The 16,379-nt window shown below is 35.7% G+C and overlaps 1 pseudogene; it reads right to left on the bottom strand.

Annotated features, from left to right (window-relative positions):
* Positions 1 to 860: 860 nt before the first annotated feature.
* Positions 861 to 1,648, bottom strand: LOC107505728 (annotated as a pseudogene).
* Positions 1,649 to 16,379: the final 14,731 nt, after the last annotated feature.

The raw sequence follows: 16,379 nt of genomic DNA, 5'->3' as shown, positions 1-16,379 counted from the left end.
GAAAATTTGTATACATGATCATTTACAGAAATTTTACATGGCAAGTTAACTGTAAAAAATATTCTTTCTAGATCCCTCTGTTAGCAGAGAGGGAGGAGGAGGAAGGTAGATGGGGTAAAAGGGGTCCAAAATAAAAATAAAAATAAAAAAAGAAGATATGCAAATTAAAAAAATCCCTCTGCTACCTTAACTCTTGAAATATACTTGGTAGAAGGCCTACCTAGCCCTATTTCCAAGTAACAAATTAAGGCTGTAAAACTTACATAAAATCTATTAATTTAACAGCTCAATTTAATATCTTTGACTGTTCTGTGCTCTGTATGAGGGAAAAAGCTACCCTGACATACTGACAAAAGGCCAAAAATTAAATTTCCATGAAGATATTAAAGTTGTCTGATTCTGAGAATACTTACCAGATACCAGTAAGGAAAGCTGATACTAGATTGGTCCTGTAAACATACGGTTAAACCCAAACCAGTCATCTGACAAGTGGCAACTTAGCATTTGAAATACCTGTGGAAAACCAGTTAAAGTATGCTTGTCAGGTTAACTTGGAGGATGGTGGGGATTAAGCAATTAAATTTGTTGCAAGATTGTTTTAAGTTCAATTTTCATGGGATTTAGTTCCATTTATGATTCAAAACATGCAAAATTCACTCACTATACATAAAAGTTTCTCAAGAAAATAAAGCATAAATAACAATTCACCATGAGATAATAAAGTATTAACAGAAACCACCCAATTACAAATGCATGACACATGCTTGCATGGCCCTCCACATAGCCAGGTAGAAGCAGCTTGCTCTCAGAGGCCTCCACATGGCACCAGTTAGGTCATAACTGAGAAATCTTTCAAGAATTCAGTTGAACAAGCTTCCAAGTCTAACTTTGGTGGGTGTGCCAGGATACTTAGCAAAGATATTGTGAGAGCTCATCTGGGACTTGGAGCTGCTTTCTGTGGATTCTGTCTCCATTTCCCCAAGGTCTATAGAATGTATTTCTTGAAAAACATCCTTCTTCAGCTGAAGGATCCCCAAAATGCAGAGCCACCTTCCAGAATTTGGTGTGCTGGTCCCACAATCGTTGACCATACTTCTTGATTTTGTTGAGGGTCTTGGGATGAATCTCAAATTTTTGAAAGTGCCTTGGGACTTCTTTAACATAGCTATCATAGGCAATGGTGTTCCTTCCATTGTTGTTTTGCTTCTGTCTTCTCATCAGGCCACTTTCATCTGTATCCAAGTCAGCAGTCACTGCAGACGTAGACTCCTTGAATCTAAGCTTCCTGATGATGATTTCCTCTCTATTTTAAAGTCAGTTATGAGGAGTTTTCTTTTATATCTTGCAATTTCTTTGTTAATTCTAGTCCTTATTTCATTTTTTCAGCTGCACTTTCCCAGGCTGTACATCTAGAATGGGGCTTTAGGCCTTCAGCTATAGGAAAGCTGTCAGGTCTGCGATTGTCTGATGGCTTTGCTGGGCCCTCCCAGGGCTTTGCCTTCCTGCACCTGCCCTATGCTCTGCACATGAGCCTGAGGTTCCATCTCGCGGAGGCATGGTGGCAGGTTTGGAGTAGAAGGAGGGTGGGCGGATGTCAGAATGACAGTGGCTCAGGTACTCGCGCGAGGCTTCGTGGGCAGCAGGCCATGTCCTCGCAGCGGTGGTCTGTGCGTCCTCTCCAGCAGTGCTGACAGACTCTAAAAGCCCATTTCTTGACATAGGAAATATTCAGATCTTTCCAGTACATCTTACACACTACTCTGGAAGGTGCAGCTACTTTTTGTCTTTAAAGAACTTTAGCACAGTGGATGCAGACAGGTATGTCAAATTTGCAAAGTCTGGAGCTTAGAACAAGAAAAAATCTTGGCCAGCCCATGATATTAGGCAATCCTTTCAACCTCATTTTGAGTGTCAGAATTTTAGCTGGACAATGTGTGATCCTTAGTAGTTTAAATATAAATTTATATATAAAGACTTCAAAAATGTCTTCCCTCTCCATCCTTTGTTCATTCATTCATTCACTTAACAAATGTTCACTGAGGAGCAACTCTGTGCCAAAAATTGTAGTTAACGTTTTGGATACAAAAGTGATCAGACAAAATCCTGTATTCAGGAAGCTTAGAGTATAGTCAGGGAGACAGACAAGTAAAGAAATATAGGATTAAGAGGACACCAGGCAAAATGGCATAAAACAGGGGCTTTGTTAATTTCCTCTTGCGACTACATCAAAGTTGTGGTGGAAACATGGAGCAAACAGCAAGCAGAGTCGCCTGGGATCTGAATGAACATAAGCCTTATAACTATGTAGAGAAATAAGACATCACCCTGCAATGGTAGGAGGTGGGAGGGGGTGAAGACAAGAGGCTGCCCTCTCCCTAGGGGCTGAGTGGATCAGAGGCTATGGCAGCTGCAGATGCTCTTCTTAAAGGGTCCGTATCTGCGACCAGACTTTCGCAGTGACAGACTCACTTGCTGTGAGTACTAGCAACCAGTTGGCTACCCAGGGGGCACCAGAGAGTTACAGAGGGACACTGAGTTGTTGGAGCAAGGGCCAGAGGCAAGGCTCTCTCCTGGGCAGAAGTGCTGGTGGTATCCATTGTCTCTCTGTGAAGCCCTCCCCACTCCCAGTGTACAGACACAGCGCCACCATAGCTGAGATGTTATGGAATTGGGTAACGGAGGTCACTATTAAGAATAGAATTCTCATATTACCCAGCAATCTGTCTTCTGGGTATCTACCCCAAAATTTGAAAACATTTATCAGTAAAGATATGTGCACCTTGATGTTCATTGCAGCATTATTCACGGTGACCGAGACATGGAAAAAAAAATGAAGTGCCCTTCTATAGGTGATTGGATAAAGATGTGGTAAATATATACATTGGAATACTACTCAGACAGAAGAAGAGGTGAAATACTGCCATTTGCAACAACATGGATGGATCTTGAGATTATCATGCTAAGCAAAATAAGTCAGCCAAAAAGTTGAGAACCATATGATTGCACTTATATGTGGGATATAAAACTGAAGGCAACAAACATGACAAACAGGGGCTCAGGGACACAAACACTGGACTAGTGGTTACCAGAGAGAACGAAGGAGGAGAGAGATAGATAGGAGTAGAGAGGGTAAAATATATGGTGACGGAAGGAAATTTAACTTTGAGTGGTGAACTCACAATGTAATATACATATGACGTATTATCGAATTGTACATTTGAAACCTATATGATTTTATTAGCCAATGTCACCCCAATACATTTAATTTAAAAAAAACTTTAAAAAGATTTAGCCATAAATATTGGGTAACAAGTCTTCAAAAAAAATAGAGGAGGCAAGTGGCCATCTAGGTGTCTGTGGTTAGTAGTATTTAAAGGAAGCCAGACTTACTACCCTGTGTCAGTTATTGTAGAGCAGAAGAGGCATCGGCAGCCATAAAATCAGCCATAAAGGTTGGAAAGGTGTTTTAATGGGGCAAGAAGAGTAGCAAAGTGCCTGCCTAAGGATTCTGGCAACAACTCCAGGCCATAGCAGATGTTCCGGGGGTGGGGGGTGGGGAGCAGCAGCAACAACAGCAGCAGCAGCAGCACCAGAGATGTCAGCCATCAGAGAGACTCCTGCAGGGTATGTTAACATTGTTCCAGGCTGACGGCCACAAGGAACTCTGGTTACTGCTGTAAGTTGGAATAATATTTATTATAGAAAGGGACTTCTGAGGACAACACCTCTTGGCCTTGAGCCAGGAACTGGAAGCAATGTAGAGGTGTAGGAAGGTTGGGAATAAAGTTATTAAAAGAGTAAAAGTTAATTAAGAAAGAACACCATTGGTTTTACATCCAGATTCCTCCCCTCTTTGACTTGTATGCCCCTATGGCCCATCTTCTGTGTGCTTTGTTTTTAATGGCTCTCACCTGAGACCTTTCCTCAAAACACTGCCTGCAGAGAGCTTCAAGTATCTGCAAATTTATGCCCCATCCTAAGTCCTTTGCCAACTACTAACAATTAGAAGGGTAGTATGAAAGCCTAGCTTTCTCACCTTAAAGAATGACAAAGTCAAAGTTATAATTTATACGCCAGAGCTCCCTGTAGAATCAGACTGAGAGTGAGACTTAACCTGAAATTACACCTTTCTTTGTTAGGCTGTCTATTCTGGTCTCCCCATTCACCTTTCCAGTTTCTCTCAGGGATATTTCCTAAATCAATCAGTTGCATCTGAATCTTTGCCTTAGCATTTGCATTTAGCAAACTTAAGACAATTGATTTAGTAGCCACTGGAAAGAGAGTTGCCTGTAACCCTTCACAATTCTAACATAGAATTGGAAACAAGGTGTTATGGGAGCACAAGTAAAAGGCACCCAGGTCTTCCTGGGGAGTCATAGAAGACTTGTTAGGAAAGACGATGTTAAAGATGAGCTTTGATATATATAAAGGAGTTTCCCAGATGAGATGGGAAAGATACCATCTGTCTTTAAGCCTATTTACTCATTAGCGTCGAAAATAAGATTAACTAATCTATCTCTAGTGTGTTATTAAGTGCCTGGTGCTATATTAAGAATACTACATTTTTTTCTTTTTTGTATTTATTTATTTATATTTGACCAACTGGTACATTCACATTTTTCAACAATCAGAACAAAATAAAAAGGTATGTAGTGAAAAGTCTCTCTCCCATCCTAATCCTTCCACCCAGTTCTTCACACTCAACCACCCTCACAGGTAGATATAACTATTTATATTGTTTTTTTCTATGTATCCTTCTAGTGTTTCTTAATGCAAATATAAGAAATTATTACATTTTGTCCCTTCCCCTCTTCTCACACAGGAGGTGACATATTATATATCCCCTGATCTGCATCGTGCTTTTCTCTTTAACAATGTATTTTGGAGATTTTTCAAATCAGCACTTAGAGAGACTACATTTTATCTTACTTATTCTTTAAAATGAACATATGGGACATGTACAATCATGATACCCTTTCACATAGGAAGACTCCAAAAAGTCTAGTAATTTGTTCAAATTATACAGCCACTCTCCAACAGATCTGTGATTTGAACACAGGTAATTTGATGTTAGATCTCACTTGAATTTTGATCACTTTGCTATATTGCCTTCTTGCTAAACAATAGTAAAATAAGGATTGTCTCCAGTCTCATTTTTTTCTATAGTGTCAAGGCAACATTTTTTTCTTTCTGATCCCTTTTAAACCTACCTACTCATGACAAAAATAATATTTAATCCATATGGTTCTGTGTGTTAATATTTAGAATGTTGTAGAAAGAAAAAATAAAAATAAAAATGTGGAGCTTGAAGTCTGTAGAGAAGGCAGACAAAAGGGAAGACATTGGGGAAGTAAGGACACAGTGGAATCTGTGAAATCGAGCTTAAACTAATGAGAACTTACTAGAGCCAAGGTTGATCTCTCACTACCTCAAACTTCCAACTTTGGCAATGGGGGTGTTCTGCAGGAGAATCTGGTGCTTATCATCATGGGGCTAAACATTCATCTGGCCTGAGAGACAGAGAAATTGGAGGAGAAGCTCCGGCCCCCGCTGGTGCTCCACACCAATCCTGTGAGCTCACAGAGAAGCTTACGTGAGCTGCAACAGAGTCTCATGACCTACACAGACCTTTAAAGCATATAACCAAGATGGAAGCTGCTTTAATTCTGCCTTCTAAATCTCCCACGGTATGTCTCCTGTGGTCTACATAAATATGGACCTATGCAGAAGAGGAAATTCTGGGAAACATAATTTAAACTTGGCTAAGTTGACAAACACAAATACACCACAGTCATTGGGAGCATTTGCCTCACTACAGTCAGTCATTTTGGTGTATGACTTTGCCCCTAGAACATGTGCTCCTGCAGACAGGGACCACATCTTACTTACAATATATCCATACAGCTTCATATAAAACCTGACAGATAATAGGGACTCACAGATTTTTGTTGAATAATGAATAAATGAACAAACAAATGTATAAATAGGAAAAAATAATTAATAGCATCAAACAGTACATTGTAAGTACTAAACATTTGGTTATATAACAAGGTAGCAAGCAAGAAGTGTTTCTTGTTATTTCCAAAAGCATATACTTAACATATCTTATATAGCCTAATACCTTAAGGATGAAATTAAAATATTTAAGTCTATCAAAATTTTATTATGTATATAGAACTTTCAAATTTATAAATTGTGTTTATAGGGTTATTTGATGACTTATTTTTTAGTTAAATATAATTGAGTCACTACTTTTTTGGACATATATGACAATAAAAGCATTCTTTAAATTAGCTTCAATTAAATTATAAAAATAAATGCTGACTTACTAGTTAAATACCATTTTTATATAGTTCATTTTCATTTATATACATTATATTTTAGAATCCATTGGACACTTTTAAAAAATTCTTTGCAGGTAACTTCTTGCCTAAAAGTTTTGTTTCTGGGTCTTCAAATAACAAGAGGGAACTAAAATTTAAAGAGTGACAACTATGTGATAAACATAGGTTATGAGGCAGTCATTCTTATTCCCATTTATAGGTAAGAACATTTAGGTTCAAAAATGTTAAATATCTTAAGATTAAACAACTAATAAATTAATTCAAAGCCAGGATTTTAACTCAGGGTTTTAACCAGTTAAAAATGGCAAAGCTTTTACTTTCTCTTTTATGTCATAATGCTTCCCAATCTACCATTACTATGCAGGGTTTCAGGATTTAGGGTAAATTTTAGAAAGGCATAACAGTTCCCTCCAAGGTCATTTGCATTATTCTTAGACACAGTCATTATTCATTCTTTAAAAAAAATTAAAGTATAGTTGATATACAATATTATATTAGTTTCAGGTGTACAATAATTATTCAACATTTATATACCTTATGAAGTTATCACCATGATAACTGCCTCACACAGACTGTTTAACCTTCTCCCCCAGCATTTATGAAAAGTCGAATCCCTTTATGAAATCCCATGCATATCTAGATCTAGATCTAGATCTAGATCTATGTCTTTCTCTATTTATCCTCTCCCCAAGTGTTCTTCTCTTATTGAACATTGATAGAAGCACAGACATATGTACTGAGTATTATAAGAAGAAATGGAAATGAATGAGCAGTTTTTCCTGAAAGGAGAAGAGTAGTCAGGTTAAGGGTAGGGAAAGATTTCACTAAGAAAAATATTTGAGCTGGTTTACAAGGGTGAGTGGGAGTTTGTTAAGTGAAGAATGGGGGGAAATTTATTTCACCAGACAGGAAATATGGGTAAAGACAGGGAGTTAGAAATCATGCTGCTTATTAGGGTGATGGCGAGATGATTATACTTGAATGTGAAGAGATGGGAGGCAGGGGGAGAGATGTAGTATCAGAAAAAGAGGGGATGAGCAGGAACAAAAGGGAACCCAAATTGTGAAGGACTATGCAGTGGAGATATAGGGAAGATATTAACAAAGTTCACTAAGAAAAATGACACAATCAGATCAGATATGTATAAACTATTTACTCAAATACACTAAACTTTTAGAAGAACATATAATTCTGTTTGCCTCCTTCACCACCTTTGCCATTCAACAGTCTCAATAAATATTTTATAATGAGTTGTAATGTAACTCCTAACATTTACTTATTCAAATACCATCATCCAGCCTCTTTCTAAATAAAATACACTTTAAAAGGTAGAAAATGATATCTAGATTCAAACTGCAACTGGTCCATCCATAGTGAATACCTATTTGAATTAACTTTAAATATATAGTAAATAGTATAGTGCTGGAGTTTCCAAACCATGTGCCAAAGTGTCCTGGGGTGACACAGAAAACTTACAGAAACACCACAGGCTAGTTTAAAATTTCAAGGCAAACTCAAAGACCTCTGTGGGATACTCTGTGAATTACATTCATATTGATGATGTCATATTTTTGCAAACCTAGAATTCTGATAGTTGTGATAAAAAGTTGGTGCTGTTGCCAAAATAAATATGGAACTGGAAATGAGGGTCACAGTATCCAGTCTGATTCCAAGTTTTGAGACGTTGTTAGGATATAAATACTTATTAAGTTGTTTGAATCTAACTTCTTAATAAACAGAACTACTAAATATTTCTTTTGGCCTAGGGATCCATGAAAAAATTACAGAAACTAAGGGTGCCATAAACCAAGACAATTTAGGAACCTCTGTTAAGAAGGCTACAAAACTGCAAAATATGTGTAGTATAAAACAAAGTTGGGGCAAACATTTCGAACTGAATGCTTGCAGGATTCAACATTTGGCCTAAATTGCTATTATATTCCATAATTGCAGCATCCTATAGGAGCATGAATATTTCTCTGCTTGCCTAGCTTTTGATAGTAACTCTAGCTGTGAGCCCCTTATGCTACATTTTCCTCAGAGCAGAAGCCATGTGGAGAAAGAATACAGAGGATTTCAACAATTTAGTGTGCCAAATTTCTACATTGGGAAAGCAAAGTGTATTATTGAAAAACTCCAAGTAACTTTTAAAGCAGTTGCTCGACTTTGCACCTAATGTAAATGGAAATGTTTGTATTCTTTGGCACGGCCATTTCCTACATTAATGAATAATTGTTACACTTATAGTCCTTTGCCTTCTTATGAATATGAACCTTTTTTTCAATCACGATTGGAATTCCAGATGTCTATTCTTTTCAATAATGTCACTGGATTATAGATGAATAATGATACCCATTTACACTAATTTTGCTTCTGTTTGCATTTCTCGATTGTGTCCACTTGAAGAAGGTGAAGGGAAGCTGTTAATTTTAAATGATATCCTGCTATAATAAAAAAATAAATACTTACTTGTTTACTACATGTCACTTTTATAAACATTTTACAAACACGTACATTTAATCTTTATTGCAATACCTTGGTGTGGGTATTATTTTTATCTCTGTTTCATGTAATTTTACCAAGGTGACTAATCTAGTGGATGATAGAGTCAGAGTTGGATCCCACAGTTGACTGATGCCTGGACCACTATCTTAACCACCGTTCTAAATGGATCTCCTGCTGTGCCGTAATTTGGTAATCATTTTAGGAAAGTCATATTGTTTTAACCTTACAATATTTCAGAGGCTCAGAGATGAGAAGCAATGTCTGAAAAGCTACAAGGACAGCTAAATGGTGGAATTAAAGTTCTACCTCCCAATTCTATGCTCTTTTGACTATATCAATGGTCCTTGAAATGGGTTGAATTAAGTCAAACCATATGAAATTGCTAATATTTGACCATTTTAACTTCAAAATCACAATCTATATGGTCCAACTTTAAACAATATGAACTACTGAGATTAGTAGACAATATTAGAAATTTATTAATATTTATTTGTAACTTAAAATGAGGAATAAATTAAACTTTATAAAGTTTTTACTTTTTCTCTTTTAATGGTGCCTGTCCCCCACATATCAGATTGTCTTGCCCACACACAGTAGGAATGGTCTTTGAGTTACAAGTTGCTATACTGCAGAGGAATGAAGACTGGTATCTAATTGCTATCTTTGTTTTCCATATATTCTGCCTTTTAATTATGTATTCAACTGTTTATGTTATTGGATATCTCCAATATGATTAATTATATAAACCATGAACTTTAAATAATAAAATGTTCACTATACATTATAACAATATGGAGAATGGCCATGAAAATTACTAATTACTTTGCCTGAAATAAGGAGAAGCTAGGTTATTCAGACCATCCTCCCACTGAAAATAAACTAAAAATATCAAAGTGATGTTAAGAGAATACATAATTACCAGACAAGAACATAAGGGAACATGGGAATTAAGAGAGAAAAGCACAACTCTGAATTTCCTTTTGTTTTAGGCATTTATCAGTAGAGGCTACCTTGAACTTTTAAAAATGTTTCAATAGGGAAAAAGAGGAAAAAAACCCACAAAATTTGGTGCCTAACTTATTTAGGAACTATAGTAGACATTCTCTTTATATTGAACTGGGACCCTCTTATTCAGGCTAAGATGAGACCTATTTCTATTATGCCAACCCCATATTGGTTGTCCTTTTTTTTTCCTTCAGTATTTTTAGGACATTGCTCCACTAACTTCTGGACTGCAGTATTTTATGAGCAGTTATCTGTCATTCTTATCTCTATCCGTACACATTTCTCTGGCTGCTTTCAAGAATTTAATATTTATTTCTAGTTTTGAACAATCTGACTATCCTATACCTTGGTATTTTAATATTTGTAGATCCTGGGACTCATTGAGATTCTTGCATCTGTGGTTTATAGTTTTTCTACTTTTAAATCATATTTGGAAAAATTTTGGCCATTTTTAACATGTTTCTCCCACCCACTTTCTTCTCCTTTGAGGACTCTAATTATACATATATTTGGCCACTTGAAGCTGTCCAGAGCTCACTGGTGCTCTATTTTTTATTTCATTTTTTTCTCTCTTGTTTTATTTCTATTATTATGTCTTTAAGATAATTAATCTTTTCTTCTGAGTGAGTGCCTAATCTGCTGTTAATTCCATCTAATGTATTTTTCATGTCAGAAATTGTTTATTTATCTCTACATGTTCACTTTGGGTCATGGAAAAATACGTTCCATGTCTCTCCTTAACATGCTAATACTTTGCTCTGCCTTCTTAAATATATAAAATATAGTCATCATAACCATTTTAATGTCCTTATATACTAACTTCATCATCTGTGTCATTTATGTTCTTTCCATAAATTTTTTTCTCATCATTATAAGTCATCTTTTTCTGATTTTTTGCATGACTAATAATTTTTTATTGAATACAGACATTGTGATTTTACCTTCTTGGGAAATGGATTTATATATCTATATATGTATAGTATACTTATAATTATCCTTAAGTTTGTTTTTTCTGGAGCACAGTTATTTCAAAAGAGTTTGATTTCTTTAAGGCTTATTTTTAAGCTTTGTGAAGCAGAACCAGACAAATATTTAGTTTAGGGCTATTTTATACTCCACTAATTAGATACTAAGGTATCTTAACCATTCAGCCTTATCCCTGGGAATAATGAGGTTTTTCCACTCTTCTGGTGGTTACATGAACTATTCCAGGCCCTAAAGTTTCTTTCCCTGGCCTTAGGTAGTTCCTTACATACACGTGCTCACTGGCATTCAAATGAAGACTGGAGGAGAACTCTCTGTAGACCTTCGGGGCTGTCCTTTTAACAGTTGTCTCCTCTGCTTCTCCACCCTGCAAATCCTATCCACCTTGACCTCATGGATTATTAACTGTTTCCTAAACTAAAATAGAAAAAAAGCTCTGTTTGGTTTCTCTCTTCCTGCACTGTGGCCTAGAATTTCTCTTCAGGCAGTGAGTTTAGACTATCTCATTTATTTCTCTTCTTCAAAAGGTCATCTTGCTACATGTTGTACAATGTCTGGAAACTCTTATTTCATATATTTTGTTCAGTAATTTAGTTGTTTAAGCAGGGAGGATAAATTGGCCATAAACAATGCTTATTATAATTTTTAAAACCTCATCATTAAAAGTATCAACAAGGAACAGATATTTTTAAAAAATCAGATTAAAAAATAACCAAGTATAACTTCTAGAAAATAAAAATAATATAACCAAGTTTAAGAAATTCATAAACAAGTTTACAAGCAGACATGACTGAGGAGAAAATTAGTATATTGTTGATAATTCAAGAGGAATTATATAGGTTCAGAATGTATTTGCATAATGGTTGTCTATTTAGGTATAAAATATGAAGGAGTGGTTGAAGAACATACAAGGTTGTGTGTGAAGGTTCAACATACATAAAACCACAATGTCAAGGAGAGAAAAGGAAGAGAATGTGGCAGGGGAGATATTGGAAGATTTAAAGACTGAAAAAATTCTGGAGAGAATAAAGACATCATTCCATAGACTTAGGAAGACTGATTAATTCCCCACGGAGTAAATACTAGATTCCACAATTAGACACATCAGAGTAGAAATGCAGAACACTAAAGACAAGGAGAAAATAGTAAGAGTAATATGTAAAAAAAACCATGAAAAACATAAGAGTTAGAATGACTTTTACAGAAAAAAATACAGACGACAGAGACAACAGAATGATATTTTTAGCATGTTAACTGTTAACCTAAGATTGTAAAAAGGGAAAATAACTTTGAAGAATGAGGTTAAAATAAAGACATTTTCAAGCCAAAACAGTGAAGCAAATAAACAAACATGGGAGAGTTTACCAAAAACAGATCCTAATTTTCTAGACTAAGTCTAAGGAAGTTACTCAGAAAGAAGTGATATAATCTCAGACAGAAGTCTCGAGATACAAAAATAATGAAAACTGCAAAGAATGGTAAGTGTGAGTGTAAATCTAAAATAATGCTGACTAAACTCAAGATAATTATGTCGTGTCTCACGCAATTATAAATTAGAATTAAAATATAGTTAAATAATGTGTTAGGAAGGGTGTTAGTGAAATTGTTATTTTAGAATACTCAAATTTTCTAGGAGGAAGGTAAAAGTCCTGATCAATTTCATAATTTGATGCATTTGGTATATTATTGTCATTTCTATGGTAACAAATAATAGACTAGAAACAGATTGTATAATTTTTAAGTGAGTGGAAAACAAGGAAAGATAAAATATTAATATCTACCCCTCAAAAAGAAGATAAGAAGAGAAACATAAATTAAAAATTACATTAAATAAGAAGTATTAAGTGCTCCACTTAAAAAGCAAAGATTGTCAGACTGAAAAAAATAACTAAACCCAACTATATGTCATTTTTAATGAATTTGTATAAAATATGAGAATACAGAAAAGTTGAAAATAATATAATAAAAATAAATTAGCATGCAAATAGCGAATTCAAGAAAGTCTATGTACCTGTATTAATTTTGCATGAAATAGACTTTCACAGAAAAGGTCACATCATTATAATAAATAATGTATTCATGATGAAGTTATAAAAATAATTTTGTATACACTTAATAATATAGATTCAAAACATAAGAAACAAGAATCAACAGGAGGGAAGATTGGGCAAAATGGCATAGATGATAGAGGCTTTGTTCTTTCCTCTTGCGACCAAATCAAAGTTGTGACAGAAACATGGAGCAAACGGCAAGCAAAGTCACCTGGGATCTAGATGAACATAAGCCTTATAACTAGAGAGAGAAATAATTTAATCACCCTGCAATAGTAGAAGGTAGGAGGCGGTGAAGATGCAAGGTTGCCAGGTCCTGAGCAGCTGAGTGGGACAGAGGCTGTGGCCACAATAGCTGCAGATGCCTCTTAAAGAGGCCAAGTTTGCGAGTGGACTTTTGCAGTGATAGACTCATTCGCTCTGAGCACTGGTGTCAGGTCAAATGCTCAGGAGGGCAACAGGGAGTTACAGGGGAACACTGAGTTGTCAAAGTGAGGGCTGGAGGTGAGGCTCTCTCCCAGGCAGAAGTGCTGGCGGTATCCATTGTTCCTCTACTGAGCCCTCCCCTCCTACCAGCGTGTGGACACAGCACTACCGTAGTTCATAGGCCATCAAAGTGGGTAACAGAGATCGCTACACCCAGAGGATTCCCTGACTCTCCACCTCCCCCAACTCATGGCTCCACCCAAGCCATATATAGTTGTATCCTCGATGAGTCCTGTGTCCCTTGCTGAGCAGCTCCAGGACCCACACTGGTGGCAGCTGGCCTCAGTTTCTGGTGTGGTTTCTTGAGGCAACTATAAGCACAGCATCTGTGAATTGCTGCTGAATCTTAACAAGGTGGCCCTGGAGGGTCACATGCTGGGGCTCAACTTGGCCTGTAGCTGAACCGCTCTCAGGACTGTGCCACTGGACACCTACCACACAAAGCCACACTAATGAGACCTGGAGACTTAGGAGCTTAGCTTAGTACATAGAAACAGACACAGAAAGGCAGTCAAAATAGGAAGACAAAGAAGCAGAAACCATGTGACAGAACGGAACAGAGATCAAGGAAAAATGAGATCGAGCAATCTAACAGATGCAGAATTCCAAATACTGGTTATAAAGATGCTCAATGAACTTAAGGGAAGTGTAGATGAACTCAGTGAGAACTTTAACAACGACAAAAAACCCTAAAAATAGAAATGAAAATTATAAAAGGGAACCAGTCAGAAATGAAGAACACATTATCTGAGAGGAAGAGAATATTAGAGGTAATCAACAAAGTGAATAAAAAAGGGGGTCGAATCACTGATATAGAGGATGGGGAAGCCAAGAACACTCAAATAGAATGGCAAGAAAAAAGAAGCCAAGACTATAATAATTTTTTAAGGAGCCTATGGGATAAAATTAAATGTAAAAACGTCTGTGTCATAGGGGTACCTGAAGGACAAGAGGGAGAACAAGAAGTTGAAGAGCTATTTTAAGAAATAATGATGGAAAACTTCCCTAACCTGGTGAAGGAAATAGACATACAACACAAGGAAGCTCAGAGAGTCCCAAGAAAGTTGAACCCAAAGAGGCCCACTCCAAGACACATCATAATAAAAATGCCAAAGGAAAGGGATGTAAAAAGATATTGCCTTGATGGACCTAGAGGGTATTGTGCTAAATGAAGTCAGATAGAGAAAGACAAATATCACATGATTTTGCATACATGTGGAATCTAAAGAACAAAATAAACAACAACAACAGAAACAAACTCATAGATACAGATAATATTTTGAGGGCTACTAGACTGGAGGGGGTTCGGGGGCCAGTAAAAATGGGCTAGGGATTAAGAAGTACAAATGGATAATCACAGAATAGACATGGAGATGTAAAGTATAAAATAAAGAAATAGTCAACAATGTTGCAATAAATATGTAAGGGGGAAGAGAGGTACTAGATTTAGTGGGGTGATCACTTTGTGAGTTATATAGATCTCTTATCACTGTGCTGTACAACTGAAACTAATATATTTTTGTATGCCAATTATACATGAAAAAACTCATTGAATTGTACAATATAAATACAAGCAACTATTTGTCTATTATATTTCAATTAATTGTTTATTATATTTCAGTAAAGCTGGTAAAATGTTAAAAAATCAACAGAAAGGAGAAAATAATAAAACATAAAATTATAGTGAAAAAATGAAAAAAAGGTATTTGTCAAAAATAGTAAAACAAGCAAATAAGAAACACCAAGAATGTAGAAGATTTAACTATGATTTACAAATTTTACTTAACAGAAATATAAAACACTATACCAAAACTTGTAGTGTACTCATTCTTTTCAAACATAAATAAAACATTTTTTTAAAATTGACCATTTTGTTTCATAATTTTTTCAATTGGTTTCAAAAGTTTGACACCACACAGAGCATACAATTAAATCAGAGATCTTAAGCAATAGTGGCAACAAAAACAAGAAAACTAAAATACTTGCACAAGTTTGTAAAAGAGAAGTATTTCTAAATCCTCTAGTCCAAGAAGAAAATCAAAATGGAATTTAGAAAATATTTCGAAGTAATAATAATTAACAGTTTAAACTGTTACAGATGAGCTGTAGTTAAGGAATATTTAGAAACAAACGTATAGCTTTAAATGTGTATATTATAGAAGATAATTAATGAACTAGACATACACTTTAAGATGTTAGAAATAAAATAACAAGATAAAGTCAAAGAAAGCATGAAAAAGAAAAAGAACAAAATGATAGAACAGAAAACACATACAACACAGTATCAATAAAGTGGAAGGTTGGTTTTTTATTAAACTTATTTATTTTAATTAGTTTCAAGTATATAGTACACTGGTTAGACATCTATATGGTTCATAAAAGGATCATCTCAGTTGCTCCTTCCCTCCTGACCCTCCACCTAGCCAATGTATTAATTCTAACTGCATTCTCTCTGCCGCGCTCCACATTCCTGTGACCATCCATTAGCTACCAATTTGTACTTCTTTAGCCCTTCACCTCATTCTTCCAGCCCTCAGGGCTCCCTCCCTTCTGTCTGACACCAAATTGTCCACTATATTTGTGTCTTTTTTTTATTAGTTCGTTCTTTTTATTCCTTAGATTCCATATATAGATAACACCATATATTGTTTATCTTTCTCTGTCTGATTTAAATACCTTCTAGGTCCATCAAGGCAATATCTTTTTCCATCTCTTTCCTTTTAGTCTGTGTCTGTCTTTTAATCTGGAGTCTCTTGTAGGCAGCATATGTAGGGGTCTTGTTTTCTTATCCATTCAGTCACTCAATCTTTTGGTTGGAGCACTTAATTCTTTTCCATTTAAGGTACTTATTTATAGGAATGTAGTTGTTACCATTCTTTATTCCTGTTTTTGATATATGTTTTTTTCTTCCTAAAGAAGTCCCTCCAACATTTCCTGTAATATTGGCTTGGTGTTGATAAATTCCCTGAGTTTATTTTTGTCTGGGAAGCTCTTTATCTGTCCT

Source organism: Rousettus aegyptiacus, unplaced genomic scaffold, assembly GCF_014176215.1.
Source record: "Rousettus aegyptiacus isolate mRouAeg1 unplaced genomic scaffold, mRouAeg1.p scaffold_m13_p_9, whole genome shotgun sequence".
NCBI lineage: Eukaryota > Metazoa > Chordata > Mammalia > Chiroptera > Pteropodidae > Rousettus > Rousettus aegyptiacus.
Note: the sequence above shows the minus strand (reverse complement) of the source record. Positions and strands in the feature narration are given on the sequence as shown.